Source organism: Equus asinus, chromosome 19 (assembly GCF_041296235.1).
Source record: "Equus asinus isolate D_3611 breed Donkey chromosome 19, EquAss-T2T_v2, whole genome shotgun sequence".
Classification (NCBI taxonomy): Eukaryota; Metazoa; Chordata; class Mammalia; order Perissodactyla; family Equidae; genus Equus; species Equus asinus.
The window spans coordinates 9,996,069-10,007,563 of NC_091808.1; the positions used below are offsets into that span (position 1 = coordinate 9,996,069).

Consider the following 11,495-nt stretch of genomic DNA (forward strand, 5'->3'; position numbering starts at 1 on the left):
GTTGCTACTCTGATTCCCATCTCCTCACTCCTCCTCGACAACCTTACACATCTTAGAAGACAAAAATGACGTCAGTGAAGTTATTTTTTCTTCACTGTGAAGTCTTTCCTTACAAGAAGAAAGTGTGTGAATGGGTAAAGGAAGACATTTGCCAAGCAGTCCCTGGGAATCTTATTGAAATGATTCTATGGCTTTGACTGCAAGTGTCTGATGGCATCTCTGGTCAACACGGCTGTCTCAGATATTATGGAGGATCCTCTAACTCAAGACTTCAGAAAGACAACAAACGATTTAATGGATATGGACAGGCCTAAGACAAACTTCCTGTTCCTCTTCTTGAGTGAAAACTCACCTGAACAGGGCCCTGGAATTGTCACATCTCTGGTCTCACTCGGATTTCTCTTTGATCCTGTTCCGGGCTAGCTAATTCTGTTTGTGTGTCCTTCACAGACATTGTCCTGGCCTCTTCTGCCCTGTGTAGCTGCTTCCTTGTACTGGGGACTCCATTACTCAATGGCAGGAACATGTCAGTCTCTCCACCTGCAGCTGCCTCAAAAGAAATCAAACTCTTTTTCAACTGTGATGGAGAGTGTTTTCCTCCAGTGCTCTCTGTAAAACCTCTTGTGTGTTATTTACAAATTTGGAAATGATTTTTTTTCCTATTTGCATGGTTCTCCGCCTCTCTCTTAGCATTCTCCACTAGATGCCTTTGCATTTTCCTGTTTTGTTAATTGTTCAGCTGCAGTGGGAAGGAATTTGTGTGTGTGCCTTTCTTGTGGCTGGTGTTCATTAGACAACAATATAAAGGCCATTCAACTTCCTCTGCAACTCTCTTAAGCCTTTTCCCTAGGGTTGGGAGAATTTTTGTTTTATCACCTTACTCCAGAGAGAGCTCTTAAAATCCCTTAACAACTTTATGAGCTGATTAAACACTCAACTTCTCATTTCTTCTCCAAACAACAGTGAAAACAGAAGTAGTGACAAAAAATAGTTACTATTTTATTGAGTCCAGGTCAGGTATTCTATTCTTGTCACATATTTTTAGATTTAATTCTCAGAACAGCACTAGAATTATTTCTATTTTCATATAAAGAAACAAACACAGAAAGGAATGTGCCCTAGGTCGCTGGAAGTAAATAACAGATCTAGAAATCAAAGGCAGGGCTAGCAGACTCCAAAGTCCTCGCTTCTAACCTTTTCACTAAATTTCGAGATCTGTCTCTGCCAGGGTCCATTGCAACCAAATTATTTTCAAGGCTGGAGCACCAATAACAAAAGCCACACTCACCTTAGTGGAGATGAAATTAACTCAAGGACAGCCCTGCCCAGTGGACGGGGGATTTCTACCTTCAGAAATACCTTTCTATCTCTTGTGCTGTAATAACGTTTATTTTCATTGATCAGTGCCCATTGAGATTGTTTCTTTAAAAATTATTTACATGGAGGCCCAAGAGATACCCAGCACCATGGAAGGTATTTATTGCTCTGCATTAGATGGCCCAAGACACTTAATGTTAAAGAAGTGGACTTGGGATCCATGATGATGATGATGATGATGATGATGATGATGATTTTTTAAGTCTGGGCTTATTTCTTGACTCCATAACCAAATTGGACTTTTCTTATAAGATGTTTTAATTCCTCTGGAAGGTACAAGGAGCTATCTTTCCTGGTTACACTCAGTTTGTAATTAAAAGCCTTTTCTAAAATCAGACCATGTTCCCGATGTACCTTCTTCTTTTGGAACTGGATAGAAGTGCACATTCTTTGGCTCCCCCCAGACTTAGTGAATCAGAATCTCAGGGGGTGGGGCCCAGCCATGTGTGCTGTAAGAAGCCCTCCAGGTGACTCTGATGCAAGCTCAAGTTTGAGAACTGCTGCTGTAGCCACTCAGCATGTTGGTGTAGACACTCATCTTGCTGGTGTAGACTACTCCTCTTGCCCCACTTGCTTTCCTAGGCAACCTCAACCACTCCAATAGTTTTAGCGACTTCCAAATATCTGCAGCCCAGACCTGCTTTCTGAGCTCTCCACTCAGTCTATCTACCTGTCCAAATGACATCTCTACTCGGATATATCACCGGGACCTCAAACTCAGCATCTTAATAAACGTTTATGTTTCAATTAAGTGCCATTTTCTCATTGGGCTAGGTTGGTTTGGCCTGTCTTCTCTGCCATTACAGTTCATTAAGATTTCTTGTCTCTGCCACCCCAGAGCTTGGTGAGGGCAGGGGCTGGGTCTGTCTGGGGATGGCTCACTTAGGAACACAACTAATATTTATTGAGTGAGTGAATGAAAGTCCTTGTATTCTTAATACCAGGGGTCGTGGGCTGAACTGATGTGTTGGAGCCCTAACCCCCAATGTGACTGTATATGGAGGAGGAAATAAAGGTGAAATGAAGTCAAAAGGGTTAGGCCTTAACTTGCTATGGCTGGCTGCCCTGTAAGAAGGGGAAGAGATGCCAGAGATCTCTCTCTCTCTCTCTTTCTCTCCATGCCTGTACAGAGAGCAGGCCACTTGAGGACACATGGAGATGGTGGCCATCTATAAGCCAGGAGGAGAGCTCTCGCCAGAAACCAAATTTAGTAGCATCTTGATCATGGACTCCCAGCCTCTAGAACTGCGAGAAAATAAATGTTTAAGGCACTTCTCTGGTGGCATTTTGTCTGTTGTTTAAGTCACTTATTTGGTGGCATTTTGTTATGGCAGCCTGAGCAGACTCATGCATCAGGAGGCGACAACTACAGCCCATGTGCCAAATCCAGCCCGCCACCTATTTTTGTAAATAAAGTTTTATTGGCACACAGCCACAGTATTTGCTATGTGTTGTCTACGGCTGGTTTTGTGCTACAGTGGCAGAGTAGAGCAGCTGCCACAGAGACCTTCTGGCCTGCATAGCCTAAAATATTTACCATCTGGTCCTTATAGAAAAAATTTGCTCCAGGCCCTCCCCCCCGGATGTGTCTCCAGGAAGGCCAGATCCAGATGCTTTTCTGTGCTATACTGTGCCAGGCGCTCTAGGATGCCAGCCTGGCGCAGTGGGATTCACGTGGCCCCAAAGCTGGTATAAACACATCTGAGCAAAAAACAGTGTTATGGGGGAAAAACAGTCTATGGATATTAACCAGGTTTGCATATGTTAGCAAAGTCATTTCAGCATTCCTTTGACTTGACTAACATAAATCTCAGTTCTTCAAAATCTCCTTTCAACTAGTTTTAACACCTTTCTGGTTCTCTCATTAATTAATGAATTAAATAAAACCACTGACATGTGTTCATTTTATATTTGTGTGAGAGTTGTTTTTAGCTTTTTGGAAAATTATAACATGAATGCAACCTATTGACCCATCCATGGATTGCTCTGGGGTTAGCTGGGCAGGAAGAGCCTCATGACACACAGGTAAGGAAGATGAGACCTAGTGACACTTAGCAAGAGAGAGGACAGTGGGACATTGTGGTCCACTTTTGAAGAGTTAGCCCTCTTCAAAAAGGCCATATGGAAAGAGTGCTGATAACAAACATTTGAAAGAGGTCACCGTATTTGTCCGGTAAAACATCTAGGATTTCTAAAGGGTTCTTCATACTCGTGTAGGGGAGAAACATTGAAGATTTGTTTGTTACTTGGGGGTTTTAACTTTCAGGATTTGTGACATGAAGCTCTTTTGTTAATGGAGGCTGTTTTCCTCTTCACGAGGCAGGAAAAACAGGAAACTCTGCTTGCTGTCGCACCTGCTCCAGAGTCTTACTTGCCCCTAGCGGTTGCTCTACGTAGATCTTATTTCCTGGGGCCAAGTGGTGATGCCATCTTAGTTAAGGCTGTCAGTCTGAGAAGACACATCTTCTTCTCCATATGGGGCCCCTCACAAATACACACAATGTTTCTGTCTACCAACCGCACATTTCACAGAGAGCTCCCATTGGTAAGAAGGGTCCTCTTTATGTCACCTCTGGTGTGGAGACACTTCTCCATCACACCTTGCCTCCAGAGCAGTGGTCAGATGCTACCTATGAACTCCTGCTAGAAAATACTCACACTGCTGGGGGATGAAGCTCTCCCCATGATGGTATCCACTTAAAACCACCCACTTCATGTCTCCCCTTGAAAGACAACTGTCTGCTGTGGTTATACTTACCTTAAGACCCAGCTTTTTCTTCTCTGTTCAAGCCACCATTGAGATTCCACTTGCAGGAGGCACTCACGGAACGGAGAATCCATAGGGCAAGCCAGTGGAAGCCAATAGATTGTGCTCTGGTGGAGGCTGTCCAGATGGGTATCCAAATGCCACTTCACTGCTTGGTGACTTCATATACCACTCTCCCCCCTTCCCGGCTCGCTGCCTGAGTCCTCTGCATGGAGCTCACTTCAGAGCACTGCAGTCTAAGGGGAAATCCAGAGGGCAGCATTCCTGGTCCTTGGGGACTCCTAGGCCCAATGAAGGCCCCAGAGACCTAGGACAGTGGACAGTTCAGAAAGCAGACGGAAAAGAGTCAAAGACACAAGGGTCTCCTCACAATTTGACCTGAGATTTCTTGGTCTAGGTCATAAATCCATTTATAGGCACAGGAATGTCCATATAGGAAAACCATCTCATGCACCAAGTCATTATGTTAATTCACTCTTACTTAGAAGGAAATAATTGTACTTCTAACCTTGATTTTGAACTATTTGGTTGGAGGGTTGAGAAGAGAGTTCTGCTTTTCGAGGATGGGCGGCAGGATGAGTTCGGAGAGGAAAAGGTACAAGACGCTTCCAAAGAGGTCTGTGCAATAGCAACATTATGTCACCAGAGGGCAGTGTAGACTATCTGGAGATTCTTGAGCGAGGCAAGGTATCAGAGGACCAGCAGGTAAAAGAAAAAGTTTCACTGTTAAAGTTAGAATAAGCAATAATCCGGGTAGTAGAGTCTTTTCTTTCATTCTGCTCTATGTTTATCTTTTCATAATCTTATTGGCCATTTGTATATCCTCTTTGGAGAAAGGCCTACTGAAGTCCTTTGCCCGTTTTTGAATTGTCTGTGGTTCCTGGTTGTTGACCTTCAGAAATTCTTTACATATTCTGAATATTAATCTTTATCACATATGATTTGCAAATATTGTCTTCCACTCAGTAGGTTGTCTTTTCACTTTTCTTGATATTGTCTTTTGAGGCACGACATTTCTTAATTTTGATGAAATCCAATTTAACTATTTTTTCAATCGTTGCCTGTGCTATTGGTGCCGTATCCTGAAATCATTGCCAAATCCAGTGTCGTGAATATTTTCCCCAGCTTTCTACGATCTTTACAGTTTTTTTTCTCTTAATGTTATGTCTTTGATCTATTTTGAGTTAATTTTTGTGTATGGGATAGGTATGGGTCCGACTTCATTTTAGCATGTGGATATCCAGTTTCCCCAGCACCATTTGTTGAAAAGACCATCCCTTTGTCTTGGCACCCTTGTTGAAAATCAATTGACCATGTAGATGAGGGCTTATTTCTGAAGTCTATTCAAGGTCTCTTGCAATTCCATATAAATTTGAGGATCGGCTTTTCCATTCCTGTGAAAAAGGATGTTGGAATTTCGGTAGGAATTGTGATGACTCTGTAGATGGCTTTGGGTAGTATGGGCATCTTAACAATGTTGAGTCTTCCAATCCATGGACACGGGATGTCCTTCCACTTATTTAGGCCTTCGTTAATTTCTTTCGGCAATGCTTTGTAGTTTTCAGCACACAAGTCTTTCATTTCCTTGGTTAGATTTATTCCTAACTATTTACTTCTTTCGGATGCGAATGTAGATGAAATTGCTTGCTTAATTTTTTTTTAGTTGCTGAAGAATATCTCTGGGCTGGGGATCAGCCCGAGGAGAAAGCTTGAGATCTTTTTCAGGTCTTTTCTGAGCCTACATCTGTCCCTGGGCTTGTGTGATGCCTTTCTAAATTCCCCTGTATTTGTGGTTACTTTTGAGTGTCCTAATCTTAAACGTCTGGCTTCCAAAAGGGGAGAAAGGGAAAAAAGAAATAAAAACGCCAAAACAAGTGAAGCTGCTTTAAATCCCCAGGAAACCACCTCAACCAGCGGGGGTTGCAACAATGGCTGCTTGCACCTCAGCAACGAAAACAGCAATCAGCGATAAGATCACAGAACCCCAGATTTGGAGGACCAGTTCATTATTGCCTATCCTGGCTCTAGAAAGCCACCTCAGGAACATGGGCACAGCTGTCTGCCACCGGGCTGGGGGGTGGGCAATACGTAGCCACTAGAGTGCTCAAGGCTGACATTGGCCAAAACTAGCCACACTTTACCAGTCGAGCTTTCTCCTGGAAGCTGCAAGCATTCAAATAGACTCCAGAGTTTCAAAACAGGGACTTCAGACAGTTTCTGCTAGTTAGTTGTTGTCTAAGGGATGACACAGATTCCTGGTGCTTCCTACTCTGCCGTCTTCCCTGATGTCCCCTCCTATTATTAAGCCCCATAATAAAATTAAGGGACGAAAATGAAATCTCCCGTTCTTTGTAGGTTAAGCTCCCAAAGAAATTGTAGCCCCAAGGTCCCCTCTGGCTGAACAATGTCCTTGTTCTGCTCAGACTTAGCTGCAGAGAATTGAGCGCAGTCTAGATTCTTACTGCCCTGTCCACAGCAGCCGGTGACCCTTGGGATACGTGGCTCTGCTAGTACTACCAACCCAGGTTCATCCAACCCTTGGTCTTCTATGTGTCCCACATTCTCTAAGTCCAAGAGGCCAGAGGGTCACCAGAATTGATAAGAATATCACTAGTCTGGTTCCAACCCACAAAATAATAACAAAAAAACACTAGCAAATTTGTAGCCAACCTAGCAATGACAATTCCTTGATCCCAGGACCCCTAAATTCATAGATTCTAGCAAAGACTTCCTCTTACCTGGGGTGCGGAACAGACAGATCAAACCACAGAGGGAGGAAAAATCATCAGTCAGTGTCTACTGTTCATTGTGGATCTTCATTTTAACTGGGATTGGCTTCCATCTGAATGTCAATTGTGGCCTATGTTTTCTGCATCCTGGAGAAGACCTATTTCAATGGCTTCCTTCTTCAGAGTGGTATTTGTCTTCCACAAATGTTGTAAATTTTCAGTAATAGCGCCCCCTGTTCTTGAGGCTTCTTGTGGCTCCCTTTTCTCCCACAGCGTCCATCCTGGATATTTAAAGCTTCTTGATTTCCATTTGCCCTTTGAGCCCTGTGCTCTGGCACACCAATGGTGAGTCAGTGTTGGACCTATCTATGAAGCAGCTTCTTTTCCAGCAGGCCCCTCTCCAAGCAAAGACTATAGCTACGTAGCTCTCTTGGCATTTGTGGGGATTTGAGGGGCCCCCACAATAACACCTTTTATGTGCTTGATTTCAGAGCCACTTAAGAGAGATAAGAAGTCAGGTAGTTGGAGATCATAACATCAGCTTTATTACTAATCAAAACTTGACTGAGGGACATGCTTAGATATGTGACCACAATGGATTTCCTCATACTGGGCGCCATGATTAGGGAACCTGCCCCAGCCAGGCAGGACCTGCTCTCGCAATGCCTATTCCAGTCTAGAAGCCTCTTCTCTGCCCCTAGGATGGCTCCGGAGAGATAGGCAGGAAGAGCCCATACTTCACAGCCTGTGCTCCCTCTCCAGAAACATCTAAGAATTTATGTTTCATGGAGAGGAGGAGGATGCAGGGAAGGACCAGGAGTGTCACGCTGATTGATGTCCTCCCTCTGAGAAGGAGACATTGGGAGCTGGGAATAAATGTTCCCACCCAAAGTTCTCAGCCTCCTGCTCTTTGCTTCCAATTTTCATCCACAGGAAGAAGCCTGGGCTCTTCATTCTTCAACCGTAGTGGCCACTGTTGCTGCTGCTGCCTCCTGCCCCTGAATTCTGAGGGCCCAGGGACCCTACTCCTCTGGGTGATAAACTCCTGGTGTCAGCTTTGACTCCTCCCTCAATACAGGATCCTGAGCTGAAGCTGTTTTTGGTGACGCTTACAAAGACAGTTACCTCAGTGGTCCAGTAAGGACCAACGTGTCTGCTGACCTGTGCTTCTCCCCAGCCTCAAATCGTCCCCTACTTCTGAGTGTTGTAGGCCTTGAATAATCTGAGCTGTCTCTGTGGGAGCAGAAATGTCATGTTTCAGTCCTTTCCCTGAAGCCATGAAAAGGCCTCTGTTATTACATACTTCCTTAAGTTGTTCCAGCAGGATCTCTCAAAGTTCAGCCCGCTTCTTAGGTTAGTTCTGCCCTTGTTCTTCTATATGTGGGTAGGATGCTGTTTCTAGGATCAGAAAATCTTTTTTCTTTCTCACTCTTTTTGTCTTAATCACTAGACCAAAACCTAGTTCTTAAACCCATCTCTATTTCTTCCAAAACCTTTTTTCTTCACATACTGAATTCTGAGGATTTTTTAAAGTTAGGAAACTTTCTTTCATAAGTTAACAAATACCCTGGCTCAAATTGGCCTAAATAATGAGAAGATGAGAGATAATGAGAGATCTTTCATAATGGAAAGTCTAGCAGTAGGACACAGGTGTCAGACTTGGTTGATTCAGTCGCCCAATGATGTCATCAGGCCCTTGGGTACTTTCCATCTTTATGCTCTGATGCTATCAGCGTTAACTTCACCCTAAGGCTGCTGGTCCCTCTCGTGGTCATAAGACGGTTACTAGCAGCAAATAGGTGACCTGCCGTCTTGTTTAAGAGCCACACAGAGAAAAAGACTGAATGGTTTTACACAAAAGCACCAGGCTTGTCTTTTCACTCTCTTAATGGTGTCTTTTGATGAACAAAAGTTCTCAATTTTAGGTAAGTCTAATTTATCAATGATTTCTTTTATAGTTAGTGTTTTGGGGTCTTGTATAAGAAATCTTTGCCTTCTTCAAGCCAAGAAGATATTATCCTACATAGTCTAGAAGATTTATTGCTTTACCTTTCATTTTTAGGTCTATGAGTCACTTAAAATTAATTTTTGTGTGAGGTAGGATATTCAATTCCTCCAGCACCATTTAGTGAAAAGACCTTCCTTTCCCCACTGAAACGCATCAGTGTCTCTGCTGTAAATCTGGTGACCACGTGTGTGCGTCTGTTTCTGCACTCTCTAGTCTATGGATCTATATGCCTATCTTTGTGTCCATGTTGCATTGTCTTAATTACTAAAACTTTACATCAAGTTAAACATTGTTATTCTTTTTCAAGATTGTCTTGGCTAAGCTTGGTCTTTTGCATTTCCATTTATATTTTAGAATCAGTTAGTCAATTTTCACAAAAATCCTACTTGAGTTTTGGAAACCAACATTTTATTGAGCTCTCTCCACCCCTCGGAAATCTATTCCAGCAGATTTTCTTTTTGTTGTGGGCATTACAGACAGGGAGGTGTGATCAAGACTCTCCCAGTGCTTGCCATATGACCAACCCAGGAGAGGAGGACTCCTTCTCCGGGAAAGGCAACCATAAAGTGGGCTGGGGTCAGGAGCAGAGCAGGCCCTGCCAGTCTTGGGTCAAACAGTTAACTCATAACAACTCCAGAGAGATAATCAATTAATTTCTTTCACAAAAAAACAAGAAAAAACTAGTATGACACCTCAGTAGTATCCTAGCACTCAGAGTTTAAATATAAAAAAGGGATCACAAAACAATTAAAAAGACAACAAAACCAACAGGGCCACCTCCAGGTGGTCAATGGGGAAGGGCGGGTCCCATCCTCTGCGCTGACCGGCAGTGGGCGTCACTGGAGGAGGAGTCCCTGACTGAGCGGCAGCATCACAGGCAGCACCAGCTCCTTCCGTGGTTGGGGGACACCCTAGTTTCTGAGAGTCAGGAAGCTCCCGAACCTTATGGTCTCCCTGAGGTTAGTGAGACTATCGATAAAACTTCTAAAAACACCTTTCACATCTGTCTGGTTGTAAGTGAAAGCCAAGCTGTACATGGCCATCTGGGGCAGCTGAGCAAGGTGAGCAGCATCCATGACAATTCTTTCTCATCATGATGAAGGCCAGCTGCAGGGCAACGTCGTCGGGGTTGTCACTGTTGGGGGAGGACTCACGGTCAACGTAGTCCGTGAGATCGATCGTGCCAGGAACCTCCTCAGGTTCCAGAACATGCTCACACAGGAAGGTGTCCAAAAAGAGGTCCCTGGAGAGGGAGCCTGCTTGAGACATTTCTTCTCTTGCGTTGGTAGTGATGGTGGCAGCGTCTGTAGCACTCGAGCCAGGAATCATATCGTCTACCCTTACTTGAATTTTCTTGAAATTATATTAGATCTATAGATCAACCAGAGAGAATTTACATCTTAACAATATTTAGTCTTCAATCCAGAAACTTGGTATACCTTTCCATTTATTTAGGCTTTTAAAAAATTATCTCAGAAAATGCTTTGTGATTTTCAGTGTAGTATTCTTGCACATCTTTTGTTAGATTTATGTTTATTATTGACAGTTTTTGAAGCTTTTGAAAGTGGTATTGTTTTCTATTTTTATTTCAACTTATTTGTTACAAATACATAAAAATTTAATATGCAAAAATAAACTGTTTCTTTAAAGTTACCTTGCTAAATTACTAATTAATTCTAATAGTTTGTCTATAAATTATTTAAAATTTTCTACACAATCATCTGCAAATAATGGTAGTTCTATTTCTTTCTTTTTACGTTATTTAAAAAATTTATTTTCCTTGCCTTATTGCATTGGCTAGGATTTCCACTAAATGTTAAATAGAAATGGTGACTGTAGACATCTTTGTCTAGTTTCAGATTGAGTGAGAAGTAGTTAATATTTCACCTTTAAGTATGATGTTAGGCATAATTGCTGGGTTTTTCTTGGTATACATTACTTTATTAGAGTAAGAAAGTTACTTTCTATCCTTCATTTTTGGAGAGTTAAAAAAATAATGAACAGATGTTGAATTTTATCAAGTGCTTTTTCTGGATCTATTGAGATTATTATATGATTTTCTCCTTTGTCAATGTAGTGATATACATTCCTTGATTTTTAAATATTAAAGAATTCTTGTATTTTTAGAATAAGTCCCACTTAGTCAGGATGTGTTATTCTTTTTATCTGTTGCTGGATTTGGTTTTTAAATGTTCTGTTGGAGTTTCTCCATCTATGTCTATGAGAGATACTGACCTATAATTTTCATTTTTATAATGTCTTTTTTATTAGGATTTTGCTGCCCTCCTTCGGCAAGTGGGGGTGTGTTCTCTTTTTTTACTCACTGTAGATTGGTAATAATCCTTCCTTAAATGTATGTTTTGAAGAGTTCACACGTGAAGTCATCTGGGCCTGGATTTTTTTTGTTTGCTTGTTTTCTTTTTTTGTTTGTTTGGGAAGGGCATCTCAAAATCTTGATGTTTATTTACTTATTGCATTTTCCCCCCCTTAGGATGTTCGCAATAGTCCAGAACAAGGAGAAGATTTTCCACAAGAACTTTCTGAGTCACTTCAAGGAAAATAAGGTGGAAATGGCAAATGCAATAACAAAGCCGTTTCCTTTCCTTGAGAGCCT

At 42.3% G+C, this 11,495-nt stretch overlaps 1 pseudogene; it reads right to left on the reverse strand.

The window, feature by feature from the left end:
* Positions 1 to 9,659: 9,659 nt before the first annotated feature.
* On the reverse strand, positions 9,660 to 10,345 carry LOC139041040 (bcl-2-interacting killer-like; annotated as a pseudogene).
* Between the last annotated feature and the right edge of the window lie 1,150 nt (positions 10,346 to 11,495).